The sequence below is a fragment of the Mesoplodon densirostris genome, chromosome 1, assembly GCF_025265405.1.
Source record: "Mesoplodon densirostris isolate mMesDen1 chromosome 1, mMesDen1 primary haplotype, whole genome shotgun sequence".
In the NCBI taxonomy this organism is placed as follows: domain Eukaryota; kingdom Metazoa; phylum Chordata; class Mammalia; order Artiodactyla; family Ziphiidae; genus Mesoplodon; species Mesoplodon densirostris.
Window position 1 is genome coordinate 136,727,818 of NC_082661.1, and position 19,089 is coordinate 136,746,906.

The window sequence follows — 19,089 nt, forward strand, 5'->3', positions numbered from 1 at the left end:
GTTTTTTGCTTTTGTTTTTTTCTATTTTCCCTTGTTTTTGGCTATACTGTCTTTTTTATGTTTAGCTAATATTGACATATTCTTATGAATTGCAAATTGAGAATTACAATTGGACTTCCAGTTTCAGTTCCAATATGTAAAGAACTTAGAACTTGTCACTCCCATCATGACAAAAAAGAAATCTGTGAACAAAATAAAAATTAACAATTTTTCTTACACCTATTAGAGAACTGGAATTGCAGGGCAAACCACCATCATGAAATCTGGACAGACAGGCAGATCAACAGAGTCAAAGACAAGGTCTTACCTAAAGCAGAAGCTCCATCACTTGGAGCCATAAACTAGTAGGGATACTTAGATGGTAATGCTGACAAATTTCTGGAAGCTGATTGCTGACTGAGGATTAGATTGAGAGTGAGAAACTACTAGGAGCTGCAATCTTAGAGGGCCCTACACTTTCATGGGTTTAACCTTCAGGAATTCCACAAGACTGTCACTGTATATAGCCATAAATGATTTCCCAGTGGTTCTGGCAAAAGATGGAAAAGACTATCCATGATGAAATAAGCCAAGAATGCTCTTCATAAAAATTCTCCAAGGTAAAATACGTTACCAGAGTCTTATTACATGTAAGCTAAGAGAAGTTCTCTGAGTCTAGCACCATCTATCTTTCCTTTATCACTCAAATGGGAAAAAAAAAAGAGAGAGAGATAAAACACTTGTGAAAATAATAGCCCAGCAACTCAGAAACAAACCTAACTAAAACAATGAGATTCACTCATGAGATGATAGAACACTTCCCTTCCCACACGCTCTACCACCACTCTGAAAGGGTACCACTGTAACAACAGTGGATTATAGCTGAAAGAGCAGAAAGACAAAAACACTATTTGATAAGGAGTTCTTATGAAAGCCCAAAGACAACAGAGGAGATAAAATCAAGGACACTAGAGGATTTGAAGCCTTTGACACATATAGCTACAATAATCAGTTAATATTGTCAAACTCTAGAAAGATTTACAAAAAATATCACACTGAGACCTATTTATCAATACCTCAGTTCTTATGACCTGATACATTATGTTGGCTTTCAACAAAAAATTACAGAGAATGCTTAGAGACAGAAAAATCAGTTTGAACAGACAAAGCCAGCTTCAGAACCATACTCCATTATGACACAGATTTTGGAATTGTCAAAATGGAAATATAAAGTAACTATGAATAATATGTTAAGAGCTCTAAAGAAAAAGCAGATAGTATGCAAGAAAACATGGGTGTTGCAAGCAGAGAAATGGAAGCTCTAAAATAGAATCAAAAGGATATGCTTATTTCAAAATGTCTTTGATGGGCTAAACAGGAGACCACACACAGCTTGGAAAAAAATAAGTGAGTTTGAAGATATGTCATAAAAAGATGGAACATACAAATAATTGGAATACCAGAAGGAGAAAAAAGAAAAGAAAATGGAGCAAAAGAAATATTTGAAGTAATTGCTGAAATTTTTCCAAAATTAATGATAGACATCAAACAGATCCAGGAAGCTCAGAGAACACCAATCAGGATTAAAAAAAAAAAAAAAAAGACATGTAGACATATTATATTCAAACTGAAAAACACCAAACAGAGCAAATCTTAAAATAATCCTAGGAGTGGTAAGGGGGTAACAAAACACCTTAATTTTAGAGACACAAGGATACAACTTATAGTAGATTTTTCATCATACTAGGCAATCAAGAAGAGGGGGAGTAACATTTAAACTGTTGAAAGGAAAATGGTACTAATCTACAGTTCTATGCCCAGCAATATTATTCTCCTAAAGTGAAAGAGAAATATACTTTTTCAGACAAACAAAAACTGAAGTAAATCAATGCCAGAAGATCTGTCCTATAAGAAATGTGAAGAGGACTTCTTCAGCAACAGGAAGTGACGCAAGTCAGAAACTTGGATTTACATTAAAAATGGAAGAACATCAGAGAAGGAAAACGTATTAAGGTAAAATAAAGCTTATATTTTTCTTATTCTTAATTGGTATAAAAGTTAACTGTTTAAAATAATAGTATTAAAAAGGTATTGGATAATTAACACAACATTGTAAATCAACTATACTTCAATAAAAAAATGGTGTCTGATGATTATAGAATATGGATAAATGAAATGAATTATAGTAATGATATACAGGTAAAAGGGGGGAATTGGGAACACTGTTATAGGTGCCTGAACTTAAAATGAAGTGGTATAGTTTTATTTTAGGTGGAACTAGATTAGATTAGTTGAAAATGTATATACATTGAAAACTCTGTGAAAACTACTAAAATTTTTGAAGTATATTTGATGTGCTAAGAAAGGATATAAAATAGAATTAGAGATAACTCTTAATTAAAATCAGACAAGGAAGAAAAAGGGAAGAAGTAAAATTAAGAACAAGGCAATAACTAGAAAATAGTTAAACATGGTATATATTAATCCAACTATTCAATGTCACTTTGATATATGTGGTCTAAATACACTATTGGTAAAATAGACATTGTCAGAGTGGATCAAAAAAAGAAGACCCAAATATAAACTGTTTATTAAAAAATACTTAAAATGTAAAGACTCTGAATGGTTAAAAGTAAAGGGAGGATAAATATCAATATACACAATGTTAATCATAACACAAGCAAACAAACAAACAAAATCTAAAGAAGTTATATTAAACTGAGACAAAGCAGAATTCAGAACAAGGAAAATTATCTGAAATAAAGAGGGATGCAGTATGACAATGAATGGATCAATTTTCCAAGAACACATGATAATCCTAAATGCACCTAACAACAGGAGTATACATATGTAGGTAAAACTAGGTACAATGAAAGGATAGGTAAGTCCACTTACAGTTACAGAAGTCAGCATTCCTCTTTCACAGACTGATATATCAAGAAGGTAGAAAATCAGCAAGAATACAGGTGACCTGAAAAACACCATCAATTACCTTGATCTAGTTGAAATTTATAGAATACAGACTAGGCCATCCAACAACAGCAGAATACACATCCTTGTCAAGCTCACATGAAAATTCACTAAGATAGTACATATTATGGGCCATAAGATATACTCTAACATATATAAGATAGAAATCATACAAAGTATGCTCTCAGGCTATAATGGATTTAGACTAGAAATGAAAAACAGTTTGAAAAATTTCAAAATATTTAGAGATTAAACAACACACTTCTAAATAACACATAGGTCAAAAAAGTAATATCAAGATAAATGTTTGAATAAGTTAATTAAAAATGAAATGTAACTTATCCAAATCTGTGGGGTGCAGCAAAAGAAATTGCTTAGAGGGAAACGTATAGAATTAAATGTATATATTAGAAAATAAGAAAGATATGAAAAGAATCACCTTGGGAAAATAGAAAAAGGAGAGCAATTTTTTTAGACATTTGTAGATTTAATGATTCTCAGTTTTCAGATTGAGACAGATAATTAAAAAACTGGTGACTATGATTTACACATTTCCCCACTGTACCCCATGTCCCTACCCCTTTAACTAAAAAGCCCAGCAGTTCTACTTTGCTGCCAGAGACAACAGACAATATTTTCACAATGTAAATAAAGGGGAGCATGACATTCCCATAATGTTGGTATTTAATGTTGATGAAGTTAGTGGCACAGGACAAGTTATTTCTTCAAGTAACATCACATTTTCCTTTGGCCAAAACGTGGAAGCCAATCCCAACCAGCTTAAGAGCAATTTAAGTATACAGCAAGCAGAAGAAAATAAATACAAATTAGAGCAGAAAACAAAGAAATTAAAAGTCAGAAAACAATTAACCAATCCAACTAAACCATAAGTAGATTCCTTGAAAAGATCAAAAAATTATAAACCTCTAGCCAGGCTACCTAATTAAAGGTGAGAAGACACAAATCGCTAATATCATCAATGAAAGAAGAGTTATCACTACTCATCCCATGGACATTAAAAGATTAATAAAGGAATACTGTGAACAACTTTGTGCCCATGGATTTAATAATATAGGTAAAATAGTCTTACACCTTGAAAGACATGAACTACAAAATTTAACACAAGGCAAGATAAATTATCTGAATAGGTATATATCTATTAAAGAAATTGAATACATAATTAATCGTCTTTCAAAAAAGAATGCAGCAGACCTAGAGGGTTCCACTGGTGAATTCTACCAAACATTTAATAAGGTGATATTCACCCTCCACAGTCTCTTTCAGAAAATAGTAGCAGAGGAAAAAGCACTTGTTAATTCATTCAATAAGGCAAGCATTACACCTTAATACCAATATCATATAAAGATATTACAAGAAAGGAAATCTACAAACCAATATCTTTCATAATAACAGATGGAAAAATCTCAAAAAATATTAACAAATTGAACAAACAAGGCATTAAAATAATCATACAGCAGGAACAAGTGAGATTTATTCCAGGTATATAAAGACTAAAATCAATCACACAACATCAACATGCTAAAGTAGAAAACACATAGGATCATATCAATTGACAGAGAAAATCATCAGACAAAATCCAATACCGACTCATGACAAAAAACTATCAGAGAGACTCTGGGAGGGCACATGGAAAGGAGTACTTCCCAGAACTTCTGCTGCCAGTGTCCTGGTACCAACGGTGAGCCACAGCCACACCCCTCGCCTCTGCAGGAGACCCTCCAATACTAGCAGGATCTTAGTTCCCTGACCACAGATGGAACACGTGGCCCCTGCAGTGTAAGCACGGAGTCTTAACCACTGGACCGCCAATGAAGTCCCCTTTAACACTTCAAATAACAATTTTGGTAACATTTACTAGAGAGAAGAAAAACATGGAGGCCAAAAGATGGATTTGAAAGCTATGCATTGAACAGCCATGTGGATGAAAGGCTCTTGGTACTGCAGCCAGGAGTCAGTGCTGTGCCTCTGAGGTGGGAGAGCCAACTTCAGGACACTGGTCCACAAGAGACCTCCCAGCTCCACATAATATCAAATGGCGAAAACCTCCCAGAGATCTCCATCTCAACACCAACACCCAGCTTCACTCAACGACCAGCAAGCTACAGTGCAGGACAGCCTATGCCAAACAACTAGCAAGACAGGAACACAACACCACCCATTAGCAGAGAGGCTACCTAAAATCATAGTTAGTCCACAGACACCCCAAAACACACCACCAGACGTGGACTGGCCCACCAGAAAGACAAGATCCAGCCTCATCCACAAGAACACAGGCAATAGTCCCCTCCACCAGGAAGCCTACAAAACCCACTGAACCAAATTTAGCCACTGGGGACAGACCAAAAACAATGGGAACTACGAACCTGCAGCCTGCAAAAAGGAGACTCTAAACACAGTAGGAAAAGCAAAATGAGAAAACAGAAAAACACACAGCAGGAGAAGGAGCAAGATAAAAACCCACCAGACCTAACAAATGAAGAGGAAATAGGCAGTCTACCTGAAAAAGAATTCAGAATAATGATAGTAAAGATGATCCAAAATCTTGGAAATAGAATAGACAAAATGCAAAAAACATTTACAAAGGACCTAGAAGAACTAAAGATGAAACAAGCAACGATGAACAACACAATAAATGAAATTAAAAATACTCTAGATGGGAGACTTCCGGGTAAGATGGCGGAAGAGTAAGACGCGGAGATCACCTTCCTCCCCACAGATACACCAGAAATACAGCTACACGTGCAACAACTCCTACAGAACAACTACTGAACGCTGGCAGAAGACCCCAGACCTCCCAAAAGGCAAGAAACTCCCCACATACCTGGGTAGGGCAAAGCAGAGAGATTCCCGCAGAGAGGAGCGGTGCCGAGCGGCACTCACCAGCCCGAGAGGCTTGTCTGCTCCCCCGCCAGGGCGGGCGGCGCTGGAGCTGAGGCTCGGGCTTCGGTCAGAGCGCAGGGAGAGGACTGGGACTGGCGGCGAGAACTCAGCCTGAACGGGGCTAATGTGCCACAGCTAGTCGGGAGGGAGTCCGGGAAAACTCTGGAGCTGCCGAAGAGGCAGGAGACTTTTTCTTCCCTCTTGGTTTCCTGGTGCGCGAGGAGAGGGGATTAAGAGCGCCGCGTAAAGGAGCTCCAGAGACGGGCGCGAGTCGCGGCTGAAAGCGCGGAGCCCAGAGACGGGCGTGGGACGCTGGGGCTGCTGCTGCCGCCGCCAAGAAGCCTGTGTGCGAGCGCAGGACACTGTCCACACCGCCCTTCCGGGAGCCTGTGCAGCCTGCCACTGCCGGGGTCCCGGGATCCAGGGGCTGCTTCCCTGGGAGAACGCACGGCGCGCCCCGGGCTGGTGCAACATCACGCCGACCTCTGCCGCTGCAGGCACGCCCCGCACTCCGTGCCCCTCCCTCCCGCCCGGCCTGAGTGAGCCAGAGTCCCCGAAGAGGCTGCTCCTTTAACCCTGTCCTGTCTGAGCGAAGAACAGACGCCCTCCGGCGACCTACACGCAGAGGCGGGGCCAAATCCAAAGCTGAGACCCAGGAGCTGTGAGAACGAAGAAGAGAAAGGGAAACCTCTCCCAGCAGCCTCAGAAGCAGCGGATTAAAGCTCCACAATCAACTTCATGTACCCTGCATCTGTGGAATACATGAATAGACAACAAATCATCCCAAATTGAGGAGCCAGGAGTCAGTGCTGTGCCTCTGAGGTGGGAGAGCCAACTTCAGGACACTGGTCCACAAGAGACCTCCCAGCTCCACATAATATCAAACGGCGAAAATCTTCCAGAGATCTCCATCTCAACACCAGCACCCAGCTTCACTCAACGACCAGCAAGCTACAGTGCTGGACACCCTATGCCAAACAACTAGCAAGACAGGAACACAACACCACCCATTAGCAGAGAGGCTGCCTCAAATCATAAAAAGTCCGCAAACACCCCAAAACACACCACCAGACGTGGACCTGCCCACCAGAAAGACAAGATCCAGCCTCATCCACCAGAACACAGGCAGTAGTCCCCTCCACCAAGAAGCCTACACAACCCACTAAACCAACCTTAGCCACTGCGGACAGACACCAAAAACAACGGGAACTACGAACCTGCAGCCTGCAAAGAGGAGACCCCAAACACAGTAACATAAGCAAAATGAGAAGACAGAAAAACACACAGCAGGAGAAGGAGCAAGATAAAAACCCACCAGACCTAACAAATGAAGAGGTAATAGGCAGTCTATCTGAAAAAGAATTCAGAATAATGATGGTAAAGATGATCCAAAATCTTGGAAATAGAATAGACAAAATGCAAGAAACAGTTAACAAGGACCTAGAAGAACTAAAGACGAATCAAGCATCGATTAAAAACACAATAAATGAAATAAAAAATACTCTAGATGGGATCAATAGCAGAATAACTGAGGCAGAAGAACGGATAAGTGAGGTGGAAGATAAAATAGTGGAAATAACTGCTGCACAGCAAAATAAAGAAAAAAGAATGAAAAGAACAGAGGACAGTCTCAGAGACCTCTGGGACAACATTAAACGCACCAACATTCGAATTATAGGGGTTCCAGAAGAAGAAGAGAAAAAGAAAGGGACTGAGAAAATATTTGAAGAGATTATAGTTGAAAACTTCCCTAATATGGGAAAGGAAATAGTTAATCAAGTCCAGGAGGCACAGAGAGTCCCATACAGAATAAATCCAAGGAGAAATACACCAAGACACATATTAATCAAACTGTCAAAAATTAAACACAAAGAAATCATATTAAAAGCAGCAAGGCAAAAACAACAAATAACACACAAGGGAATCCCCATCAGGATAACAGCTGATCTCTCAGCAGAAACTCTACAAGCCAGAAGGGAGTGGCAGGACATACTTAAAGTGATGAAGGAGAAAAACCTGCAACCAAGATTACTCTACCCAGCAAGGATCTCATTCAGATTTGATGGAGAAATTAAAACCTTTACAGACAAGCAAAAGCTGAGAGAGTTCAGCACCACCAAACCAGCTTTACAACAAATGCTAAAGGAACTTCTCTAGGCAAGAAACACAACAGAAGGAAAAGAACTACAATAACGAACCCAAAACAATTAAGAAAATGGGAATAGGAACATACATATCAATAATTACCTTAAATGTAAATGGACTAAATGCTCCCACCAAAAGACACAGACTGGCTGAATGGATACAAAAACAAGACCCATATATATGCTGTCTACAAGAGACCCACTTCAGACCTAGAGATACATACAGACTGAAAGTAAGGGGATGGAAAAAGATATTCCATGCAAATGGAAACCAAAAGAAAGCTGGAGTAGCAATTCTCATATCAGACAAAATAGACTTTAAAATAAAGACTACTAGAAGAGACAAAGAAGGACACTACATAATGATCAAGGGATCAATCCAAGAAGAAGATATAACAATTGTAAATATTTATGCACCAAACATAGGAGCACCTCAATACATAAGGGAAATATTAACAGCCATAAAAGGAGAAATCGACAGTAACACAATCATAGTAGGGGACTTTAACACCCCACTTTCACCAATGGACAGGTCATCCAAAATGAAAATAAATAAGGAAACACAAGCTTTAAATGATACATTAAACAAGATGGACTTAATTGATATTTATAGGACATTCCATTCAAAAACAACAGAATACACATTTTTCTCAAGTGCTCATGGAACATTCTCCAGGATAGATCATATCTTGGGTCACAAATCAAGCCTTGGTAAATTTAAGAAAATTGAAATTGTATCAAGTATCTTTTCCGACCACAATGCTATGAGACTAGATATCAATTACAGGAAAAAAGCTGTAAAACATACAAACACATGGAGGCTAAACAATACACTACTTAATAACGAAGTGATCACTGAAGAAATCAAAGAGGAAATTAAAAAATACCTAGAAACAAATGACAATGGAGACACGACGACCCAAAACCTATGGGATGCAGCAAAAGCAGTTCTAAGAGGGAAGTTTATGGCAATACAATCACACCTTAAGAAACAGGAAATATCTCGAATAAACAACCTAACCTTGCACCTAAAGCAATTAGAGAAAGAAGAACAAAAACATCCCAAAGTTAGCAGAAGGAAAGAAATCATAAAAATCAGATCAGAAATAAATGAAAAAGAAATGAAGGAAACGATAGCAAAGATCAATAAAACTAAAAGCTGGTTCTTTGAGAAGATAAACAAAATTGATAAACCATTAGCCAGACTCATCAAGAAAAAAAGGGAGAAGACTCAAATCAATAGAATTAGAAATGAAAAAGGAGAAGTAACAACTGACACTGCAGAAATACAAAAGATCATGAGAGATTACTATAAGCAACTCTATGCCAATAAAATGGACAACCTGGAAGAAATGGACAAATTCTTAGAAATGCACAGCCTGCCAAGACTGACTCAGGAAGAAATAGAAAATATGAATAGACCAATCACAAGCACTGAAATTGAAACTGTGATTAAAAATCTTCCAACAAACAAAAGCCCAGGACCAGATGGCTTCACAGGCGAATTCTATCAAGCATTTAGAGAAGAGCTAACACCTATCCTTCTCAAACTCTTCCAAAATATAGCAGAGGGAGGAACACTCCCAAACTCATTCTACGAGGCCACCATCACCTTGATACCAAAACCAGACAAGGATGTCACAAAGAAAGAAAACTACAGGCCAATATCACTGATGAACATAGATGCAAAAATCCTCAACAAAATACTAGCAAACAGAATCCAACAGCACATTAAAAGGATCATACACCATGATCAAGTGGGGTTTATTCCAGGAATGCAAGGATTCTTCAATATACGCAAATCAATCAATGTGATACACCATATTAACAAGCTGAAGGAGAAAAACCATATGATCATCTCAATAGATGCAGAGAAAGCTTTTGACAAAATTCAACACCCATTTATGATAAAAACCCTGCAGAAAGTAGGCATAGAGGGAACTTTCCTCAACATAATAAAGGCCATATATGACAAACCCACAGCCAGCATCGTCCTCAATGGTGAAAAACTGAAACCATTTCCACTAAGATCAGGAACAAGACAAGGTTGCCCACTCTCACCACTCCTATTCAACATAGTTTTGGAAGTTTTAGCCACAGCAATCAGAGAAGAAAAGGAAATAAAAGGAATCCAAATGGGAAAAGAAGAAGTAAAGCTGTCACTGTTTGCAGATGACATGATACTATACATAGAGAATCCTAAAGATGCTACCAGAAAACTACTAGAGCTAATCAATGAATTTGGTAAAGTTGCAGGATACAAAATTAATGCACAGAAATCTCTGGCATTCCTATATACTAATGATGAAAAATCTGAAAGTGAAATCAAGGAAACACTCCCATTTACCATTGCAACAAAAAGAATAAAATATCTAGGAATAAACCTACCTAAGGAGACAAAAGACCTGTATGCAGAAAATTATAAGACACTGATGAAAGAAATTAAAGATGATACAAATAGATGGAGAGATGTACCATGTTCTTGGATTGGAAGAATCAACATTGTGAAAATGACTCTACTACCCAAAGCAATCTACAGATTCAATGCAATACCTATCAAACTACCAATGGCATTTTTCACAGAACTAGAACAAAAAATTTCACAATTTGTATGGAAACACAAAAGACCCCGAATAGCCAAAGCAATCTTGAGAACGAAAAATGGAGCTGGAGGAATCAGGCTCCCTGACTTCAGACTATACTACAAAGCTACAGTAATCAAGACAGTATGGTACTGGCACAAAAACAGAAAGATAGATCAATGGAACAGGATAGAAAGCCCAGAGATAAACCCACGGACATATGGTCACCTTATCTTTGATAAAGGAGGCAGGAATGTACAGTGGAGAAAGGACAGTCTCTTCAATAAGTGGTGCTGGGAAAACTGGACAGGGACATGTAAAAGTATGAGATTAGATCACTCCCTAACACCATACACAAAAATTAGCTCAAAATGGATTAAAGACCTAAATGTAAGGCCAGACACTATCAAACTCCTAGAGGAAAACATAGGCAGAACACTCTATGACATAAATCACAGCAAGATCCTTTTTGACCCATCTCCTAGAGAAATGGAAATAAAGACAAAAATAAACACATGGGACCTAATGAAACTTCAAAGCTTTTGCACAGCAAAGGAAACCATAAACAAGACCAAAAGACAACCCTCAGAATGGGAGAAAATATTTGCAAATGAAGCAACTGACAAAGGATTAATCTCCAAAATTTATAAGCAGCTCATGCAGCTCAATAGCAAAAAAACAAACAACCCAATCCAAAAATGGGCAGAAGACCTAAATAGACATTTCTCCACAGAAGATATACAGACAGCCAACAAACACATGAAAGGATGCTCAACATCTTTACTCATTAGAGAAATGCAAATCAAAACTACAATGAGATATCATCTCACACCAGTCAGAATGGCCATCATCAAAAAATCTAGAAACAATAAATGCTGGAGAGGGTGTGGAAAAAAGGGAACACTCTTGCACTGCTGGTGGGAATGTGAATTGGTACAGCCACTATGGAGAACAGTATGGAGGTTCCTTAAAAAACTACAAATAGAACTACCATATGACCCAGCAATCCCACTACTGGGCATATACCCTGAGAAAACCATAATTCAAAAAGAGACATGTACCAAAATGTTCATAGCAGCCCTATTTACAATAGCCCGGAGATGGAAACAACCTAAGTGTCCATCATCGGATGAATGGATAAAGAAGATGTGGCACATATATACAATGGAATATTACTCAGCCATAAAAAGAAATGAAATTGAGCTATTTGTAATGAGGTGGATGGACCTAGAGTCTGTCATACAGAGTGAAGTAAGTCAGAAAGAGAAAGACAAATACTGTATGCTGACACATATATATGGAATTTTAAAAAAAATGTCATCAAGAACATAGGGGTAAGACAGGAATAAAGACACAGACCTACTAGAGCATGGACTTGAGGATATGGGGAGGGGGAAGGGTAAGCTGTGACAAAGTGAAAGAGCGGCATGGACATATATACACTACCAAACGTAAGGTAGATAGCTAGTGGGAAGCAGCCGCATAGCACAGGGAGATCAGCTCGGTTCTTTGTGACCGCCTGGAGGGGTGGGATAGGGAGGGTGGGAGGGAGACGCAAAAGGGAGGGGATATGGGAACATATGTATATGTATAACTGATTAAATTTGTAAAATAAAAAAAAATAAAAAAATTAAAGAATAAAATGGGACACAAAAATCAGAAAAAAATAAAAATTAAAAAAAAAAAAAAAAAAAAAAAAAAAAAATAAAGTGATGAAGGAGAAAAAACTGCAACCAAGATTACTGTACCCAGCAAGGATCTCATTCAGATTTGATGGAGAAATTAAAACGTTTACAGACAAGCAAAAGCTGAGAGAGTTCAGCACAACAAAACCAGCTTTACAACAAATGCTAAAGGAACTTCTCTAGGCAAGAAACAGAAGAGAAGGAAAAGACCTGCAATAACAAACCCAAAACAATTAAGAAAATGGAAATAGGAACATACATATCGATAATTACCTTAAATGTACATGAACTAAATGCTCCCACCAAAAGACACAGATTGGCTGAATGGATACAAAAATAAGACCCATATATATGCTATCTACAAGAGACCCACTTCAGACCTAGAAACACATACAGACTGAAAGTAAGGGGATGGAAAAAGATACTCCATGCAAATGGAAACCAAAAGAAAGCTGGAGTAGCAATTCTCATATCAGACAAAATAGACTTTAAAATAAAGACTATTAGAAGAGACAAATGACACTACATAATGATCAAGGGATCGATCCAAGAAGAAGATATAACAATTGTAAATATTTATGCACCCAACATAGGAGCATCACAGTACATAAGGCAAACACTATAAGTTATAAAAGGGGAAATCGACAGTAACACATTCATAATAGGGGATTTTAACACCCCACTTTCCCCAATGGACAGACCATCCAAAATTGAAATAAATAAGTAAAAACAAGCTTTAAATGATACATTAAACAAGATGGATTTAATTGATACTTATAGGACATTCCATCCAAAAACAACAGAATACACACTTTTCTCAAGTGCTCAGGGAACATTCTCCAGGATAGATCATATCATGGGTCACAAATCAAGCCTTGGCAAACTTAAGAAAACTGAAACTGTATCAAGTATCTTTTCTGACCACAACGCTATGAGACTAGATATCAATTACAGGAAAAGATCTGTAAAATATACAAACACATAGAGGCTAAACAATACACTACTTAATAACGAAGTGATCACTGAAGAAATCAAAGAGGAAATTTAAAAATACCTAGAAACAAATGACAATGGAGACAATGAAACAAAACGTATGGGATACAGTAAAAGCAGTTTAACGAGGGAAGTTTATAGCAATACAATCCTACCTTAAGAAACAGGAAACATCTCGAATAAACATCCTAAACTTGCACCTAAAGCAATTAGAGAAAGAACAAAAAAACCCCAAAGTTAGCAGAAGGAAAGAAATCATAAAAATCAGATAGAAGTAAACGAAAAAGAAATGAAGGAAACGATAGCAAAGATCAATAAAACTAAAAGCTGGGTTTTTGAGAAGATAAACAAAATGGATAAACCATTAGCCAGACTCATCAAGAAAAAAAGGGAGAAGACTCAAATCAACTGAATTAGAAATGAAAAAGGAGAAGTAACAACTGACACTGCAGAAATACAAAAGATGATGAGAGATTATTACAACAAACTCATTGCCAATAAAATGGACAACCTGGAAGAAATGGACAAATTCTTAGAAATACACAACCTGCCAAGAGTGAATTAGGAAGAAATGGAAAATAGGAACAGACCAATGACAAGTACTGAAATTGAAACTGTGATTAAAAATTTTCCAACAAACAAAAGCCCATGACCAGATGGCTTCACAGGCGAATTCTATCAAACATTTAGAGAAGAGCTAACACCTATGCTTCTCAAATTCTTCCAAAATATAGCAGAGGGAGAAATACTCCCAAACTCATTCTACGAGGCCACCATCACCCTGACACCAAAACCAGACAAGAATGTCACAAAGAAAGAAAACTACAGGCCAATATCACTGATGAACATAGATGCAAAAATCCTCAACAAAATACTAGCAAACAGAATCCAACAGCACATTAAAAGGATCATACACCATTATCAAGTGGGGTTTACTCCAGGAATGCAAGGATTCTACAATATATGCAAATCAATCAACGTGATACACCATATTAACAAACTGAAGGAGAAAAACCATATGATCATCTCAATAGATGCAGAGAAAGGTTTCTAAAAATTCAACACCCATTTATGATAAAAACCCTGCAGAAAGTAGGCATAGAGGGAAATTTCCTCAACATAATAAAGGTCATATATGACAAACCCACAGCCAACATCTTCCTCAATGGTAAAAACTGAAAGCATTTCCACTAAGATCAGGAATGAGACAAGGTTGCCCATTTTCACCACTCTTATTCAACATAGTTTAGGAAGTTTTAGCCACAGCAATCAGAGAAGAAAAGGATATAAAAAGAATCCAAATCAGAAAAGAAGTAAAGCTGTCACTGTTTGCAGATGATATGATACTATACATAGAGAATCCTAAAGATGCTACCAGAAAACTACTTGAGCTAATCAATGAATTTGGTAAAGTAGCAGGATACAAAATTAATGCACAGAAATCTCTGCCATTCCTATACACTCATGATGAAATATCTGAAAGTGAAATCAAGAAAACACTCCCATTTACCATTGCAACAAAAAGAATAAAATATCGAGGAATAAACCTACCTAAGGAGACAAAAGACCTGTATGCAGAAAATTATAAGACACTGATAAAAGAAATTAAAGATGATACAAATAGATGGAGAGATATACCATGTTCTTGGATTGGAAGAGTCAAAACTGTGAAAATGACTATACTACCCAAAGCAATCTACAGATTCAATGCAATCCCTATCAAACTACCACTGGTATTTTTCACAGAACTAGAACAAAAATTTTCACAATGTGTATGGAAACACAAAAGACCCCGAACAGCCAAGGCAATCTTGAGAACGAAAAACGGAGCTGGAGGAATCAGGTTCCCTGACTTCAGACTATACTACAAAGCTACAGTAATCAAGACAGTATGGTACTGGCACAAAAACAGAAAGATAGATCAATGGAACAGGATAGAAAGCCCAGAGATAAACCCACACACATATGGTCCCCTTATGTTTGATAAAGAAGGCAGGAGTATACAGTGGAGAAAGGACAGCCTCTTCAATAAGTGGTGCTGGGAAAACAGGACAGGTACATGTAAAAGTATGAGATTAGAACACTCCCTAACACCATACACAAAAAGAAGCTCAAAATGGATTAAAGACCTAAATGTAAGGCCAGAAACTATCAAACTCTTAGAGGAAAACATAGGCAGAACACTCTATGACGTAAATCTCAGCAAGATCCTTTTTGATCTACCTCCTAGAGAAATGGAAATAAAAACAAAAATAAACAAATGGGACCTAATGAAACTTCAGAACTTTTGGACAGCAAAGGAAACCATAAACAAGACAAAAAGACAACCCTCCAAATGGGAGAAAATATTTGCAAATGAAGCAACTGACAAAGGATTAATCTCTATAATTTATAAGCAGCTCATGCAGCTCAATAACAAAAAAACAAACAACCCAATCCAAAGATGGGCAGAAGACCTAAATAGACATTTCTCCACAGAAGATATACAGACTGCCAACAAACACATGAAAGAATGCTCAACATCTTTAATCATTAGCAAAATGCAAATCAAAACTACAATGAGATATCATCTGACACCAGCCAGAGTGGCCATCATCAAAAAATCTAGAAACAATAAATGCTGAAGAGGGTGTGGAGAAAAGGGAACACTCTTGCACTGCTGTTGGGAATGTGAAGTGGTACAGCCCCTATGGAGAACAGTATGGAGTTTCCTTAAAAAACTACAAATAGAACTACCATATGACCCAGCAATCCCACTACTGGGCATATACCCTGAGAAAACCATAATTCAAAAAGAGTCATGTACAAAAATATTCATAGCAGCCCTATTTACAATAGCCGGGAGATGGAAACAACCTAAGTGTCCATCATCGGATGGATAAAGAAGATGTGGCACATATATACAATGGAATATTACTCAGCCATAGAAAGAAACAAAATTGAGCTATTTGTAATGAGGTGGATAGACCCAGAGTTTGTCATACAGAGTGAATTAAGTCAGAAAGAGAAAGACAAATACCATATGCTAACACATATACATGGAATGTAAGAAGAAAAAAAGATGTCTTGAAGAACCTAGGGGTAAGACAGGAATAAAGACACACACCTACTAGAGAATGGACTTGATGATATGGGGAGGGGGAAGGGTAAGCTGTGACAAAGTGAAAGAGAGGCATGGACATATATACACTACCAAACGTAAAATAGATAGCTAGTGGGAAGCAGCTGCATAGCACAGGGAGATCAGCTCGGTGCTTTGTGACCACCTAGAGGGGTGGGATAGGGAGGGTGGGAGGGAGGGAAACGCAAGAGGGAAGAGATATGGGAACATATGTATATGTATAATTGATTCACTTTGTTATAAAGCAGAAACTAACACACCATTGTAAAGCGATCATACTCCAATAAAAAACAAAGAAACAAAAATATCAGAAACTAAGAACAGTTTAGAATATCCTCCCCTTCATAAAGAATGTATATAAAAAACTGATGAAACACTGGATGCTTCTTTCCTAAGTGCAGTTACATATTTATTTAATGCACTACAACATCAAGAAAAGTAAATAAAAGTTATGCAGATTGGAAAGGGAGAAATAAAATTATCATTGTTTATAGATATATATACAGAAATATATATATATGTATATATATATAAATTATTTTCCTATATAACATCTATGAACAATTAGAATTTAAAATTAAAAGGGAAACATATCATTTATATTAGCACCAAGAAATTAAATATGTAGGTATATTTTTAACAAAATGTATATAGGAGAAAAACTACAAAACCCTGATGAAATAAATCAAAGAACATATATATGTATACATATAATTCGAGAGGTATTTTATGTTCATGGACTCAATACTGCTAAGATTATCAACTCTTCCCAACTCATTCAATAGATTCAATGAAACTCCAATGAAAATTCCATCAAACTAGTTTGTAGATACAGAGAATCTGATTCTAAAGTTTATAAGACAGAAGTCCCAGAATAGACAAAATAATATGAAATAAAATGCAGTTGGAGAAACTATATTATCTAATTTTTTTAATTTATTGAATTAACATTGAGATAACATTGTAACATTGGTTTATGACATGTAAGTTTCCTGTATACAACATTATGATTCACTTCTGTGTACACTACGATGTGCTCACCATCAAGAGTTTAGATTCCACCCATCACCACAGAGCTGACCCCTTTTACCCATTTTTCTCTCCCCACTCCTATTTTCCCTCTGGTAACCACTCTCTATTCTCTGTACCTATATGTTTGTTTTGGTTTGTTCATTTATCAAAAATGTTTTTTAATATTCCACATATGCGTGAAATGATACGGTATTTATCTTTCTCTATCTGACTTATTTCACTTATAGTATACTCAACGTTCTCTTATAGCACACTCAGGGTCCACTAATGTCGTTGCAAGTGGAAAAACATCATCTTTTTAAGTCTGAGTAGCATTCAGTTGTATGTATTACATACCACATCTTTATCCATTCATCTGTCGATGAGCATTTAGGTTGTTTCCATATCTTGGCTGTTGTAAATAATGCTAGGGTAAATGAACATAGGGGTGCATATATCTTTTCCAAATCGTGTTTTCATATTTTGGGGATAAATACCCAGAAATGGAATAGCTGGATCGTATGGTAGTTCTATTCTTAAGGTTTTTTTTTTTTATTAGTTTCTGCTTTATAACAAAGTGAATCAGTCATACATATACATCTGTTCCCACATCCCTTCCCTCATGCATCTCCCTCCCTCCCACCCTCCCCATCCCACCCCTCCAGGCGGTCACAAAGCACCGAGCTGATCTCCCTGTGCTCTTAAGTTTTTGAGGAACTTCCATCCCTTAACTGAGCCTGTTTGTCTGTAGACCTGAGATGAATCTCCTGGAGGCAGTGTTTAGTTGGTTTTTGTTTTTGAATCCATCCAGCCACTTTGTGTCTTTTGATTGGGGAATTCAATCCATTTACATTTAGGGAAATTATTGATAAATGAGGCCTAGTACAGCCATTTTATCTTTTGTTTTCAGGTTGCTCTGTATCTCCATTTGTGTCTCTGCTCCAGAGGTATGTTTTGTGGTTATCATCAGGTTTGTATAAAACCTCTCATAGATAAAATAGTCCTATTTTCTGCTGATAGCATTTTACCTTCATTTGCCTGTAAAGGTTCCATTTTTTCCCACTTCCTTATTTATGTTTTTGTTGTCTCAAATTTTCCCTTTTTATGTTGTGAATTTGTTACCAAACTGAAGTAGATACAGTTGTTTTTACTGCTTTTTTTCCCCTTTCAAGTATATGCTATACTTTTTAAATAACCTATTCTGATATAGAGTTGCAGTATTCTGATTCTATTTATTACTTTACTCCAAGTTTTGTGTACTTATGCCTTTTCATTTCAAGTAGAAGTGCTCCTTTCAACATTTCTTGTAACGGAGGTCTAGTGTTGATTAAATCTTTCAGCTTTTGTTTGGGAAAGCCTTTATTTCTCCTTCATATCTAAATGATAACTTTGCTAAATAGAGTATTATTGGATGACAGTTTTTATCTTTCAAAATCTTGAGTATGTCATTCTACTCTCTCCTAGCCTATGAAGTTTCTGCTGAGAAATTTTTCTGATAGCATAATGAGGGTTCCTTTGTAGGTTACCATTCTTATTTCCCTGGCTGTTTTTAAATTTCTTTGTCACTGTCTTTTGACAGTTCTAATATGCCTTGGAAAAGGTCTGTTGAGGTAATTGTGCATTCTCTTAGCTTCTAGACTTGTATATCCATTTGCTTCCCCAAGTTTGGGAAATTCTCAGCTATTATTTCTTTGAATAAACCC